This window comes from Puma concolor, chromosome B2 (genome assembly GCF_028749965.1).
Source record: "Puma concolor isolate L17-30 chromosome B2, mPumCon1.1.hap2, whole genome shotgun sequence".
Taxonomy (NCBI): domain Eukaryota; kingdom Metazoa; phylum Chordata; class Mammalia; order Carnivora; family Felidae; genus Puma; species Puma concolor.
In genome coordinates this window covers 74,946,111-74,961,057 of record NC_141671.1, presented here as the reverse complement: position 1 = coordinate 74,961,057, position 14,947 = coordinate 74,946,111, and the positions used below count along the sequence as shown (strand labels likewise).

Genomic DNA, 14,947 nt, shown 5'->3' with positions numbered 1-14,947 from the left:
TCCCTCTCTCTGCCCCACCCTCACTTGCACTCTGTCTCTGTCTCTCAAAAATGAATAAATGTTTAAAAAAAAAAAAAAGACAGACTTAAACCTGAATAGGAATTGCCCAAGTAAAGCTGGGAAGTTTATGGAAGACAGGCTGAAAAAACATTTCAGGTAGAGGAGGGAAATGTAGAAAGGACACAGGTAGAAAAAACACTTGTGTTAAGAAGATGCTGGAAAGTAAACTGTAAGGCATGGAAGAGAAAGTAAGGAAAGCAGAAATCCCTGAACACAATTCTGTAAAGCAAGAACCGTACCAGTGTCTACTGAAGCTTTATTATATGCCAGTTCCTCTCCAATCAGGAAGGTAATTGTTAACTTCTTGAGGGTGGTATGCAGGTGAAGTCAAGATCACGTATAGGAAAGCTGGTTAAAAGGTTGTTGTAAGGAGTCAGACAAGCTCTGATCACTACAGAGATTAGGGCTGCCACATTTTAATCTATTTTTGTACTATAGCTCTTGATAGTTAAAACTGACTAATTCTTGAGTTGCTATACTTCAGTTTTGTTTCTTATTTCTTCTTATAGCAGTATCTCTAATAAGCTATTATAGCTTCACACTTGTGTGCAAGAAAGCTAAATGCAAAATATGCAAAAACCAAAAGAAAATCCAACTGTGGGTATGAAAAAGATACATTGGGTAGGTATCAGAGGAGGCAATGTGTACAAATGCAAATATAATTGTTACAATAGATGATATAAAAGATATTTCAATAGCAATTATGCTAAGGATTGTGTCAGAAAGAAAACATGACTTGGGATGTACAAAATAATTTTGGAGGCACTTTTAAGTAAATAAGAATAAGGGCAGAGATATAGGAATGGTTGAAAATCAATCTGGTTTGTGCTCGCTTCGGCAGCACATATACTAAAATTGGCACGATACAGAGAAGATTAGCATGGCCCCTGCACAAGGATGACACGCAAATTCGTGAAGCATTCCATATTTTATATGTTTTCACTCTTATGTGGATCCTGAGAAACTTAACAGAAGCCCATGGAGGAGGGGAAGGAAAAAAAAAAAGAGGTTAGAGTGGGAGAGAGCCAAAGCATAAGAGACTCTTAAAAACTGAGAACTGAGGGTTGATGGAGGGTGGGAGGGAGGGAAGGGTGGGTGATGGGTATTGAGGAGGGCACCTTTTGGGATGAGCACTGGGTGTTGTATGGAAACCAATTTGACAATAAATTTCATATATTGAAGAAAAAAAAAGAAAATCAATCTGGTTTGAGCTGAAGATGCAGTTTGGGTTGAATAGATTTTTTTTTTTTCCTGGTCCCAAATGGTTGGGAAATGAAGTTGAAAAAACCTACATTGTCCGAATGGGAGGGCAAGAAGAACTATAAGTCTCTGTTTGCAAGCAAAAGAAAACCCAATTCTATCTAGCTTAAAAACTGAAGGAGATTTATTAACTAATGCAATTGAAAAGTACAGACTTCAGGCATAATCTGACTCTGACGCTGTGATATTATGAGAGTTCTGGATGATTTTCTCCATTTTCTCTCTCTAGGCATCAAGCTCATTTTAGGCTGGCTTCCATTATGGTTTATAATCTCCCACGGCCACATATGCTTCCTCATTTATTTCTGGGGTAGGGGAAAGAACTTCTTGAGCAGTCACAGACTTAAAGTCCTGAACTTCATTTCTATCAAGACATGTGCCTGCCCTTGAACCACTGGCTATAATCAGGGGATAGTCAGATGCAGATTGGCTTGGGCTAGGCTCTGCACCCACCACTGAACCAATAGCTCTGACAAGGAGATGTCTTTACTTAAGTTGGCTCACATCAATTAGGGTTGACTCCTGGTATTCTTGGTTAGATTGCTCAGCCAAGGGGGGGTCAATGGGGACTGGAATCCAGCCCACTATCTGCTTTCCAAGCTTTGCACTCTGGCATTGGGCTATATTTCCTGGAAGAAGGATAGTCTTTTTATAATTCTCACAAAAGCACAGTTATGTGTACTAATAAATCTGAGTCCAACATCCATTACAATTTACATTTTTCCAATTTACACAGAGAGGTGCCTATGGATTAGCGGTAGCCATCACCCTGAAGTTGAGGGATCAATCCCAATTATTTTTGTATCTTGTTTATTTGCTTCTTCAGATCCAGGCTCTACCCTGCCATTTCTCCAAGAGTCTGACCCTGCATTAATAGACTCCCTTATCCTCTGATGCCAGTTATGGAGCTCAAGGATGAGTTCACTGTGGGTAGGCTGCATCTGTCAACTGTAGGCCAAGCTCTTGCCAACAGCCTTTTCCACATGGTCTCTCCGTCTCTGCCCTCTGTCACTAAGTTCTAGTAACTGCTTGCACCTCTTGGCACTTCAGACCCAGGAGGATATCAGTCCCTCCTATGAGGAGTGGAGAGAGGAAGGGCAGAAATTTATTAATAGTAAATATAATAATAATAATAATAATAATAATAATAAAATTGCCTGCAAGTCAAAATGGAAGGAAAGAAAGGAAAGGATAGGCTTGGTGGAGAGTGACTAACTGTTCTGCCTCCTCACCACAACAGACCAAGAGCAAATCCCACTATAAATGCTTCAGGTCCCCAGGCTAAAGATTTCTGGGCTGAATTATGTGAGTCTACCTTAAATCAGGATGATGAATTAGGACACTTCTTTGCTCCATTCAACTCTTATGATTTATTCATTCAGTGTCATTTCTTGTATAACCAAATGTCCTAATTTCTAATGTGGGAGAAGTAGAATAGTAAAATGTATTTTCTGCTTTAGGACCACCCTACAATGTACAAAGGTATTCATATGCGGCTTAAACAAAGAGAATTTGTCCTATTTTCTATCACCTATCTAATGTTCCTATAAACACCTCACCCCCACTGTACTCCTCTAGGTGGCAAGGAAAGAGATAAGTATTGTCAGCTAATGGTTTCTCTGCTTCCTCTAGTTTATAGTCTGTTTAGATTTCAGATCTCTTTTTGAGGTAAGTATTCCTATGAGTTCTAAGTTTGAGTCCTTATTATGGTGGCTTCTCTCTTTCTTTTCTTCCTTCCCAAGATGGTGTCTGTTTATCCTTATGATTTCCCTTGATATTGGGAGGAGAAGTCACTTGGTCTCATGTTGGTCTTTTGCTGGTTTCTGCCATGAGATGGCTTGTCCAATCCTTGGGTCTACCCAGCTCAGGTGTGCTTTGCCAGGTCATGTTTCTGAGAATGAGGCTGAAATCTGTTGCTGAAGTAAGTTAGCAGTGAGGGAATTCAGGATCCATTTATGACTGAACACATACTCTTTTCAGTGTACATTTGTGGTTTTATGAAATTCCTAGCGGCTAGCATTCAGCCTGACCAGAGTGGTATTGGATAAATTTTTGTACTTTGGTATTATTAATCATAATTTTCTTGTAGTATTTCCAATGAAAAGTCAAATTTTTTAAAACTTACATATTGCATAGTAGGTGTTTAATAATCTTGGTTTCTACTCTGCCTCCCAATCTTTATAGTTATTAACTGTTGAACAATTAACAAAATATTTTCTCACTTCAAACCTGCCAAGTCATAACATAGGTATCCTATCACACAAATGAAATGCACATTGTTTTACGAATAGTGTTAAGGCAGTAAAAAATCCTCCAAGAATTAATGAAATCCATCTATAAACTATCAGTTTGTTAAAACATAAATTCCTTGATTAGTTTTAGCATTATATTTCATATGTGTTTGTGTTTTAATTTTGTATTATTCTTTAAACACCAATATAGAACAATTCAAAGAAATTTTACTCGATTGCTCCAGACAAAACCCAGTTGTTTTCTCCCAAGTCCCTTATTGCCTGTAATTATATAATCACATAAAATACCTATAAATATGTGTTTGCACAGTTACAGTAATACGGTATATACACTTTTAAGCCCCCATTTCTCTTAATATTAAGCTTTATTTTTTATACTGCTAAAGTTATATGTACGAGTTTATTAATGATACAATATTTCATCAATAAGACATTCTCTCATGAGATATTTAGGTCATTTCTTACTTTTTCATGATTATACATAATATTACAATGACCATTTTTATGAACATGATAGAGATTATTCCCCTCCTGACTAATTTATTAGAACTTAGGTTCCCAAGAATTGCTCACTAAGTTACAGAGAATGAAAGCTGACTAGTTTTGATTTGTATCCCTGGGCTGTTCTCCAAAAGGACTGCATCTACACCAATGCCTGCAGGGTCCTGCTTTCCCAAGGTGGCCTCTGTTAGCAATAGTTCAAGTTTCATGAGCATGAAAGAAAAAGTTTCATGGGCAATTTTTTCTTCTGGCATGACTAGGTCTTCTCTTATCAGGAGTCTTCCTTTTCAATTCTAAGTAAGATTTAAAATCTGATTTCTTCTGTAGCTAGTAGAATTCTTTTTTTTTTTTTTCTTTCTCTTTTTACTTTAAGCATCTTTTATTTTCAAACATAGCAAAGAAGATTAAAGTACTTGCCATGCCAAATAAAGGTGTTTTTTTTTAATGTGCAATATATCTGAAAGTAATAAGCAAAACTTACTGAGCAATTACTCTGTCCTAAGCACTTTATATATTAACTCATTGAACCTTCATAACTATTCCACATTATTCCCATTCTATGGACCAGATCACAAAAACTGAACAGTTAAATAATTTGTTCTCTGTCAAATACCTAGAAAGTGGTGGAGCAGAAACAGCAACTCAGTAACTTTGATTTCAGAGTAAACACCCTAAATCACTATGCTGTTCTGAAATCACAGCAGAAACTGTCTACAAAGTAGCAGTTCCACAGAAGACATCTTCTTTTCTTAGGAATTTAGATGAGATTGAAAATTGGCCAGAAAAAATAGTCCTTTTTAAATAAAGCTTTCCTCCTATTTATCCCACATCCTTCCCTGATATATATATATATATACAAGGACAGAATAGGGAGGGGTATATAAAACACAGAAAGGACATTAATCTTCCTTACCTTCATACTTTTCACTAATAAAAATTACCAAATAAAATATTAAAACAATTTTTCTGTCAACAATTTGTGAGCCAAACTCTAATCTTCAGTGGAGCCTAAAATCAACATGTGAGACGTACAAAAACAATTTCTTTTGCTGCATCCTTTTCCTGAAGTCCAAAAAGAAGTTTACAAATACTAGACCCAAGAAGGTTGCAAATGATCTATTTCTTGAAATCACAGTTCATTTTGTTCATTACTTACATGTTCTTTGAGGTTGTTACTTAGAATATAGTTGACCTCAAAGAGTTAAGTACTTTTGTAGATTAACATCTGATTCTGTTTTTACCATTACCTCTGACCAATTTTCTTTCGTGTGTAAAATATTAAGCATTCTTGTACTACAAAGGTAGGTACAAAACACAAAGAAAACAAGAACAAAAAAATAGCTTAAAGAGGAAAATCATCCACGATAAAAATTATACTTTGCAGTTTTAACTTAAAATGCATTTTCTTATTTATGTTATGTTCAGCTCAATACTAGAAGCTACTTTATTTATTTATTTATTTATTTATTTATTTATTTATTTATTTATTTATTTAAAATTTGTTTGTTTATATTGAGAGAGTTGGGGAGAGGGACAGAAAGAATCCCAAGCAGGCTCTGCACTGTCAGCAGTGCAAGTCTGACATGGGGCTCGAACTCATGAACTATAAGATCATGACCTGAGCTGAAATCAAGAGTCAGATGCTTAACTGACTGAGTCACCCAGGCGCCCATAGAAGGTACTTCTAGACAGACATTAGTTTATCTCATTCATTTTACAGATGAATAAACTGAGGCACAAAAAGTCAAGCTATGAACCTTAAATGAATCACTCTTTTCAGTGCTGTATCACTAGGGCAATCCAGTTAGAAAGACCAAGTAATAGCTAATGGGCACTTCTTAGCATATACCCCGACATACCTGATGATTGCAACGTAAGATATATAAAAACATATTTCAGGAAAATTTTAGGTCTAACACAGATATTCTGTTATATAGTTGCTGTCTTGGGCTGTCCAAATCTGCAATTTGGCAGCTGTAGCCAATTTGCTGAAGAATCATATCTCTGGCATCTCTTGTTTTCTCATCCAGGTGGCAAAATGATAGCCTACTTCTATGAATCTACTCATTTAGTTTGCTAGTATCTAATTAGAGAAGAAATGAACTGTTCTTTCTCTCACATCAGAAGTGAACTGACCAGCTCATGGATCCTTCAACCAGGTGAGCTCTCAGTGGTGCTTGGCTGGCCTTTCTTAACTGAGTCAGCATATGTCTGTAGGAGCTGACTTTCACTGGGGCCTTTCAGGAATAGGGTTGTTTGAAAAGTTGGCCTCATGATCAATGGAGGAAAATGCTAGGGATTCTAGCTGCTAGTGGAGTTACTGGCAAGCTATGGCTAATGAGACATGGGTTTTGTTGTTGTTGTTGTTTTGTTATTGCTTTAAATTTTTGCTTTCTGTCCAGCCCAATTTGGCTAAGTTTTTGTAGACCCAGCTTCAATATCTCTTATGAAATCTCTATTGTGATATTCTGGCAAAGTTGTATTTTATGCTTAACTTTCTTTGTGCTTAGTTAAATGGTTGGGCCAGTAAATCATTTAACTAAGGATCATTTTTATCTTGATTCTATTGTATTTATTAGAGCCTGACTTCTTGCTTAACATAATGACTTGACACTTTGGTCTAGACACTGGGGTGAGGGTGAATGTGAAATAAGCATTATAGCTGAATGGTTTTGAAAGAGGAAAAGCGACTTGCTTATGAAAATGACACATGTATACTTGATATAGGTATTGACTAGGATAAACGTCTAATTGAATTCATTCTAGCTCTTTGGTTCTTTTTATTATATATAGCTGAATGAGTACTCATATCTATGTTTTCTGGCACTAATTTCTTTGTGTTTGTACATTTTCTTCTTGTCTAATAGATGTAAAGAGCAGGACTTTTAAATTCTGTCCCATGTATTTTCATAAGACACATTTTTAAGTTGTATATCATTATTCGATACATGTCCTCATTCATCTTGAGCCAATGAAGGATTTCTGCTTTCTTACACCTATAGATTCTGTTATGTGTGCCTAAATGATAAAAAGTTGATCATTCAGAATTACTTCAGTATATGTGCTGCTGAAGCGAGCACAGATTCAGAATTACTTCAATTGCATGTGATTTGATTAATGATGTCAACATGACTTTATATATCTAAATAGTAGAGCTAAAAGGTTTTTTTTTTTTGTTATTTTGTTCTTATAGAGGCTACATTTTAAGTTTGAAAATATTCAGTGGTATATTTTGTATTTAAAGAAAATAATGCTTTCAAATGTATCTATGATGGTAATAGAAGGAAAATATCCTTATCAGATAGAGACACATATTGAAGTATTTACAAGAGAAAAAAAAATTTTGCTATCTGGATTTGCATTTAGATACTCAAGTAAAAAAAGAGTTAGGTGAAGATGAAAAAAGAATTGGCAAAATGTTGGTAATTGTTGAAGGCAGGTGGTGAATGCATGCACTTGTTTCATTATATTACGCTTTTTCTGTTGTTGTTTTTGATGTTTGAAGTTTTCCAGGATAAAAGAACCATGTTTACCACTTCCAGGTACATTCTGCTTCTGCCTCTTGCCTCAATGAATCATATATTTTCACTGTTAACTGAAGATAACCTGTCATCTTATCTGTCTCGTGCCTTTAAAACCTTAATTTATTTCTCGAATACTTCCCTGGATTTGAAGTAAGAAGTAGAAACATACACCTTGAAGTCAGACTACTTTGAATCTTCATTCCACTACTCCTGACGGTATAACCTTAAGACAATTAACCTCCCTTCATCTCAAAGTCTTCATCTGTAGAATGGGGATAATATTTTCATCACTTGGCTATAGAAATTAAATGAGATTGGTACCTAACATTAAATGCTATAGATTCTTAATATTTAGTAAATGATAATTTTTAAAGGTTATTTTTTTATTTTTTTATATTTAATGTTTATTTATTTTTGAGAAAGAGAGACAGAGACAGAGAGACAGAGAGAGAAAGCAGGGGAGGGACAGAGAGAAGAGAGAGAATCCCACGCAGGTTCTGTGCTGTTAGCATTAAGTCCTACATGGGGCCTGATCCCACGAACTGTGAGATGATGACCTGAGCCAAAATCAAGAGTCAGACTTTTAACTGGCTGAGCCACCTAGGTGCCCCAAATGATAATTTTTAATAACAGATCGTGAATGGATGTTAGTAATACCACTAGTAATTGCTGTGGTTGTTAATATTATCTTGGAGTTAGTTGTAGGAACCTAAGGTCCACTGAAAAGGGCTTACTTCAAGGTAATTGATAATAGCAATCTGTCCTCTGATGTGTTTTATTTTCTTTCAAAACCTTTCAGCTCAGCAGTGCAGTGGATTGCCTCAATACCCTATGGAGATTTTGGTGGAGAAATATGCATCCACCTATTCAATGCTACCTGCTTTCTGAAGCCCCTCTGAACTCCTCCAGGAAACATTAGAATTTCCCATTGTATTCTCTTAGTCCTTTGCTTATGTACGAAAGCACTTGCCCAACATTACTATAAGTATTTAATTTAGGGGTCTGACTCCCAGAGTTCAGCACCTTATGAACTTTATATTTCCACAGTTTTAATTCCATGCCCCCCCTTTCTCCCAGTGCTATCCCCGACACATATTAGCTGCTTAAAACATACATAGGATTTCCTGCCTGGATAAATAAATGACTCTTCTTATTTACTAAGAGTTTCTCTTTTTTTTTTTTTTTTTTTTTTTTGACAGCTCTATGAGGCCTAAATGAAGAACAAAGTCCATAGCTATTTCTTATGTTCCATTTACATCACTTAATATTTATGTTTTATGATAGTCTGTGGGTGATTCTTACATTTCTGGAAAAGCTGTGTTGCCATTACACAAACTTGAACAATTGAAAAACATACCATTTAATTTTCTTCCACCTGTGTTAAAAAACATTTAGAGGCAAGGGGCGCCTGGGTGGCTCAGTCGGTTAAGCGTCCGACTTTGGCTCAGGTCATGATCTCGCGGTCCGTGAGTTCAAGCCCCGCACCGGGCTCTGTGCTGACAGCTCAGAGCCTGGAGCCTGTTTCAGATTCTGTGTCTCCCTCTTTCTCTCTCCTCTCCCGCTCATGCTCTCTCTCTTCTCAAAAATAAATAAACGTTAAAAAAAATTAAAACAAAAACATTTAGAGGCAAAATACATGTGTCTAACAGGTCAAAAATGTTAATACCATGAACAGGCAGCAAATTACCAATTTATGTTGGTAGGTAAGTCTTGTGAAAAATTGCACGCAGTCAGATACTAAGAAAAAAAATTATCAAAATAAGTCAGTCAAAGTTTCCTATCACTGCCCTTCCTGATAATTTGGTCCATTTCTCTAACTGTAGGGTTTTAAAAAAAACATACTCAGCCTCCTGTTATTATGAATAACCACCTTTATGGCCAGACTCTTAATAAATTATAGGGCTAGACACATCAAGGTAGCTCCAATCCTCGTTAAATAGAATTGAAAACATCAGAGGCTCAAGATTAGTGGGAAGTTTACTGAATAGTAACCTAGTAACACCAGTTAAGCAACTGAACTCTAGTTACCTTTTATTTTCTTTGTCAAACATTCTGTGATGTTATATTATGAATCATTTTATACTTACTGAAGGAGTATACCTGCGTCTACAACATCATAAAGATTCTAAGAAGGAAATCACAGGTATATAGTTGGATCCTTATTGAAAAATCATGGGTAGATGTAATAAAATTGGGGCCAATAAAAAAAAATTGCTTCTGCTGATCATTAGAAGTGAATGACTCAAGGAACCTGCCTGTTTAAAAAGGGTGTTTCTTCCTATAATTCTTCTATTTGCCCACTGGAAGTTTGGGTTTTTTTTATTATGAGTAATTGTCTAACAATATTAGACACCAAAGCCTAAGATAGAAATAGTCATCTTCAAGTTCTCCAAATATATAAAATGACCCGTGGGAAATATACCAAACCATTTCTCACTGATAGGAGCATTACCTTAAGAGGAGAAAAAAATGTGAATTTGCGAAGTTCCTTTATCTCTTCATTCATTCCTTCAACACATATTTTTAAAGTACTTACTATGTGCCAGGAAATGTGGAGTACTGTAGGGACACAGAAGAGCACAGAAAAGGTGTTGCCTCTGCTCTCATGACGATGAGAATTTAGAAGGGAAGACAGCAACAAACCAGCAGGCAGTAAGATTATATAAATATGGTAGGCAAAAAAGGAAAAGTCCAAAGAACCATGAAAAGGGAGGAGGTGGTTTTAGGAAAGTCTTCCCAGAAGTAACCATTGAGTAAAGGATTAGTTAATAGATAGTGGATGGAGGGATTGAGGGAAAGATGAATCTAATGAAGAAATGATTTATGCAGAGGCACTGAGAAGGTAGCAGTACTTTTGAATTATGTAAAATATAATTTAGAAGGTGTTGGAGTACCAGAAGGGAGGCAAGATGGCAGGAAATGAGATGGAGAGGTTGGCAGAGGCCACACTATTTAAGGCCTTTTTAAAAAGTAAGCACAGAAGAGTATAATGTGAGAAACTCTTTCCTAGAAATAGAAAATTTGTATAAATCTACCCTATGCACAAATCTACTTGATGTGTAATTATATACACTGATGCACATAAAAAACAACAGTAGCATTCGTCTTACCTGTATCCCTCTTGCTGTCCATCTGGGGAATTCTGGAGCCTAAGGAAATCTCTATGCACAGCAAGAATTTGGGCTGGTCACAAAGGGGATTTCACTATACACATTTTACAAACATGATCTATTTATTAGCATACTCACACTAATTCATTCAGTTAACAGCTACTAATTGTTTTGTCTATGTGTCAGATATGGGATGAAAGAGGGCCTGGGAAGATAGAAGGGATGAAACTAAGCAGGAGAGGTAAGGAAGATTGACCCTGAGACTGATCATCTATACCTACCAGTCATTTCACATGCATTAGTTTATTTAGTTTATCTAGAAGTTCCTTGTGGTGGGTGTTATGAGGTGCATTTTAAAGATGAGAAAACTGACATTCAAGTTTAAAAGACTTGTCTGTGTAAACCAGGATTCTAACCCAGGTCTGATTGACTCCAAACCCATTTCCCTTTCCATTATTGCATTGTGGACCCTGCCCACAGGCCACACAACTCAGAAAGAGTTGTCTTCCTCTTTCTTAATCAGATCTGTCACTGAGTTCAATGATCACTGTGCCTCTGGACAATACTCTCATGTCAACAATTCACTTTGCCAGAGTCTGGGACAAATGGAGAAGTGGGGAGAAGGGGTCTTCCTTGGGAGCAAACAAACATGGCATAGCAAGGGAGCTGGGTATTAACAGGGGTGAGAGAGGGAGGAAAGGTTGACCTTACATCAGACTTTTCTGGGGCAGATAATGCCTTCTAAATTAAATATATTTGTTAGATAAGACTAACCCATAGATAAGAAGGAATAGGTTTGTTCCACATTATGTTCTTTCCTGCACACCCGAGTCCCCTCAGGGATGTGTCTGTTAAATCACTTAAAATCACAAAAAAGAGGGGCTAGAAGGAAGGGTAAGGATCCATCAAAACTTAGTATGCACAAGAAAGAGGCAAGCCCACAATATATCAGCTCTTCAATCAACAACTGTTGATAAGCAGAGATTAGAGGAAGGTGGAGTGAACAGAGGGCAAAGGATTCCTCTCTCCTTTCATTGCCTGCAGCAGAAGACTGCAGTGCTAGAGGCAGGTAAAGACATTATAAATCTTAGAGGACTAGACTTCCTAGAAGTGGTTCTGAGTTGGGGATAGAAAGTTGGCCAGGAAAACCCCAAATATGGAGGGTGATATTGAGGGTGTCACACCCACATGGGTGCCTCTGGGAACACCTTGGTAAGCATTTGTATATTTAGAAATATTTTTGTTTGACTTGGTTTTTAAAAAATTAGTCTTTGGCAGAATACATTTCAATTTCTTTCTTTTGTACAATGAATAATTGCTTGGAGAGACGTGTACTCTGCAAATATCTACAGTTCATAGAGCGCTTCCTTCAACTTCTCTGATAGAGTGAAATAGCCACAGTGACGCATGTTGTTTATCTAGTTTCCACAAAAAGACTACATGATAGCCTGTGAGGCCTACAGAGCTTAGTAAACAGACGTAACAGAGCCTTGCTCTGTTGCCTCCCCTTTACTTTCTGATGGTGCTGCAAATGACTCCTTGCCACTAACCACAGGAGTCACATCTTTTGGTTCTACTTGGGAATTTTCTACTGTCTCTTTAGCCAACAAACTTGGAGAGATTTTTATTTTCAGTGTTACATCTGAATGTCTGTTGTCATTTTCATTCCTTGATTCTGAATCATCTATACGAAATCTCCACCCTCTTTGAAGAAAAATGTGTGGTGCTGCTTTCCTCTGATGTGTGATGTCAGAGAGAACTAAATTTAACTAGGCACAATGATCCATTTTGGCCACAGCTGTTGGCCAAACACTCAAGAATCTGATGGCCAAAACTGTCCTAGGATGCCAATGTTGCCTTTAAGGATGGCAAGCCTTACTTTGCATTTAAAAATTTCCCTGAAACAAAAAGAATTGTTTGTTCACCCCGTTATGAAAGTGCATGTGCTGTTACATGTCCCAAACCAGTGAGTTTTCAAATGTAGTTCAGAGAACTCTAGGCATTTCTAGGGGGAAGCTATACAAGAAAACCTGTACTTGAAAAATTGTCCCTTCAGGCCCTACTAGGGTTTAAGCTGAATAGCAATAAAACATAAGATAAAATGATTTTCAAAGCTGCCTGAAAATCACCAGAGCCAAGAGTATCACTTATTCTGCCTCCTTCTTAGATAATTTTTCTAGTTATCTCTTGTTCAAAGTTCATTTTTATATCTTAAATGGATTTGTGGTGTTATTCAAGGCAGAGCAATTATCATCAAAGAAATCTATGGAATATCAGTGCCATACAAGTAAAAATGCAGTATTGAACCTGATTCCTTGGCCCTAAGTCGAAATTCAATGATTATAAACACAAAAAGAAGACTGTAATATGACTGAAGAAAAAAGAAAGGCTGTTGATGATTTTCATTTTCAATGATGAAGGTGATTTAACACATTATTTATGTTTATTGATTCCAAACAGAAGCTAAAATGCATGAAAACCTTTTATCCACAAAGATGTTCACTGGATTGTTATTTACAATACAAAAGTTAAAAAATTGTCTAAATGTTCCTGAATAATGTAATATTTCAATAAATTATGGTATATTTTACATGTTGGATATTACAGCAGTTTAACATGACGTTCTCATAGAATTTGTAATTACATGGGGGGAGTGCTGAATATAAGGTTTTATGAACAAGAGTAGATTTAAAAAATATATACAGAATAAGACCTCACTGTGTCAGGGTTAAATTGTAGTGTAGGGCTAACCTGTAGCCTTAAGAAATAACAGTTTTGTTTTAACACTGTAGATTAAGAGATAACAGCCTTGTCCTATCAATCAAGGGAACAAAAGTTTAAGGAAAATCAACTGGTTTAGTGTTTGATTGGATTGGGGCAAAGGCACGTCTGAACTGTTTCCACCCCCATCTGGGAACTAATTCTTTGTTCTGTCCTCAGGTGATGATAAGATGATGTGGTCGGCTATAAAAACTCTGTATCCCGGCTGTTCGGACCGACACTCTGGGCAAGAGTGTTGGTACCGATAGGTTGGCCTTGCCTCTCATTGCAAAAAATTTTGTTGTGACTGTCACTGGTGCCCGTAGCATTCTGTTTTAGAGTCGTGTGGATGCAAAAACTGTATATATAAATCTCTATATTAAAAAAAGTACTGAACATAAATTCAAAAACTTTAATTGTATTTTTTCCATTCATTCAACCTTTTAGTATTTCCTATTATGAAGCTATAATATAAAGAAGACTTTATAGGGGCACCTGGGTGGCTCAGTTGGTAACACCCAACTCTTGATTTTGGCTCAGGTCATGATTTTGAGATTCATGGGATGGAGCCCCATGTTGGGCTCTGTGCTGATAGCATGGTGCATGTTTGGGATTCTCTCTCTCCCTCTCTCTCTTCCCCTCCCCCACTCACATGCATGCACTCTCTCTCAAGTAAATAAACTTAAAAAAAAAGAAAACTTTGTATTAAAAATAGGATAACTTTTGAAGGTATTAAAATAGAAAATTTCCAGTCCCTCTGCTTTTTCTTTTGTTTCACCAGCCATTCACCAAGTTACAAAGTAAAACTACTTTATTAAAAGATAGAAATCCCAGTTTTAGTTTTGGTATGGCAAGAATGTAGAGAAAAAGGAACCTTCCTGCACTGGTTGTGGGAATGCAAACTTGTGCAGCCACTGTGGAAAACAGTATGGAGTTTCCTCAAAAAATTAAAAATAGAGGGGCGCCTGGGTGGCGCAGTCGGTTAAGCGTCCGACTTCAGCCAGGTCACGATCTCGCGGTCCGGGAGTTGGAGCCCCGCGTCAGGCTCTGGGCTGATGGCTCAGAGCCTGGAGCCTGTTTCCGATTCTGTGTCTCCCTCTCTCTCTGCCCCTCCCCCGTTCATGCTCTGTCTCTCTCTGTCCCAAAAATAAATAAACGTTTGAAAAAAAAAAAAATTAAAAAAAAAAAAATTAAAAATAGAACTACCCTATGATCCAGTAATTGCACTACTGGGTATTTACCTCCAAAATGCAAAAACACTGATTCAAAGGGATACATGCACCCCTATGTTTATTGCAACACTATTTACAACAGCCAAACTATGGAAGCAGTCAAGTGTCCATTGACAGATGAATGGATAAAGAAGAGGTAGTATAGAAGAGGTAGTATATGTATACAATAGAATATTATCCAGCCATAAAAAAGAATGAAGTCTTGTCATTTGCAACAATATGAATAGGGCTAGAGAGTATAATGCTAA

At 36.8% G+C, this 14,947-nt stretch overlaps 1 protein-coding gene and 1 non-coding gene across 2 annotated transcripts in view; one reads left to right on the top strand and one right to left on the bottom strand.

Annotated features, from left to right (window-relative positions):
* Positions 1-14,947, bottom strand: part of LOC147581053 (uncharacterized) — a 334,213-nt gene that overhangs the window by 215,201 nt on the left and 104,065 nt on the right. The window lies entirely within an intron of this gene.
* Positions 886-992, top strand: LOC112863047 (U6 spliceosomal RNA). Its single transcript, XR_003223867.1, has one exon. It is a non-coding gene; the product is annotated as a U6 spliceosomal RNA (small nuclear RNA).